Below are 1,328 nucleotides of genomic sequence, written 5' to 3' on the forward strand. Positions count from 1 at the left end.
AGAAGATGTTAAAGTACTTGAATTCAGTAAGTTAGGATTTACCTTGCCACTCTTTGCAGTTTCTGATTCTTTTGGTGTAGGAATTCAATAGCTGGTTGATTTTCCTCCTTTTCAACAGGCTTGTCTTCGACATCAATCAATCGGGGTTCAAGAATTTTACCACTTTGCAATGCCACTACCTTGATATGTTCTTTATCCAATTTTCTTGGATTCTCAATATTGCTCGACAATGTTCCTTGCTGTCTATTACGAAGCTCCGTAGCTAACTGACCCGTTTGGTTTTCCAAATTTTTCAGTGTTACTGCTTGGCTTTAGATCAAAGCATTATTCTTTGCCATGTATGCTTTCAACAAGTTCTCCAAACTGTTTGATGATTCAGCTTGGGCTGGTTTTGAAGCTTGCTGATTAAACCCTTGAGATTGGCTGGGTCTATGTTGCATAAAGTTGTTGTTTGGTCCATTTCCTTGGTTGCTCCAAGAAAAGTTGGGATGATTACACCATGAAGGATTATAGAAGTTGGACTGGGGTACTTGTCCACTCCTATTTTGATGTTGGATCTCCACATGGTACACTGACTTGGGATTCAATGGGCAATTCTTGAAAGAATGACCTTCCCCACAGTACACACAGGAAACTACTTCAAATGGACTTGGTGGCTGAGCTGCAAAATTTTTAGCACTATTAGCAGTAAACTACTTTAACATAGAGGAAATAGACGATGCTTGAGCTGATAATGAAGTGAGAGCATCAACTTCATGAACTCTAGCTATACGTCTTCCTAAAGCTATTCGATTTGTTGGCCATTGATAGTTATTACTCGCGATCCTCTCAATGATCTGATAAGCCTTATTATAAGACTTAGATAAAATTGCACCATTCGCAGAAGCATCTACCATCAATCTTGTATGTGCATTGAGACCATTATAGAATGTTTCCAACTGGATACAATGAGGAATCCCATGATGAGGACACTTACGAAATAACTCCTTGAATCACTCCCAATCCTCATACAAAGACTTGTCATCCAATTGTTGGAAAGTTGTGATCTCGTTCCTCAACTTAGCGTTCTTACTAGGCGGGAAATACTTTACCAAAGATCTCTCTGCTAATTCTTGCCATGTAGATATGAAACTTGGTGGCAATGAATTGAGCCATGCTCGTGCTCGATCTCATAATGAATATGGAAACATCTTCAACCTCAGTGCGTCTTCAGTCACACCAGCTATATTGAATAAATCGCTAACCTCCATAAATAATCGAAGGTGAAGATGTGGATCTTCCGTAGGTATACCAATAAACATCATTGGTTTCAATTCGAATTAGGTTGC

General features: G+C 39.2%; 1 non-coding gene across 1 annotated transcript; it reads left to right on the forward strand.

Annotated features, from left to right (window-relative positions):
• Window positions 1–954: 954 nt before the first annotated feature.
• On the forward strand, window positions 955–1,061 carry LOC128294883 (small nucleolar RNA R71). Its single transcript, XR_008285190.1, has one exon. It is a non-coding gene; the product is annotated as a small nucleolar RNA R71 (small nucleolar RNA).
• Window positions 1,062–1,328: the final 267 nt, after the last annotated feature.

The sequence above is a fragment of the Gossypium arboreum genome, chromosome 6 (assembly GCF_025698485.1).
Source record: "Gossypium arboreum isolate Shixiya-1 chromosome 6, ASM2569848v2, whole genome shotgun sequence".
Classification (NCBI taxonomy): Eukaryota; Viridiplantae; Streptophyta; class Magnoliopsida; order Malvales; family Malvaceae; genus Gossypium; species Gossypium arboreum.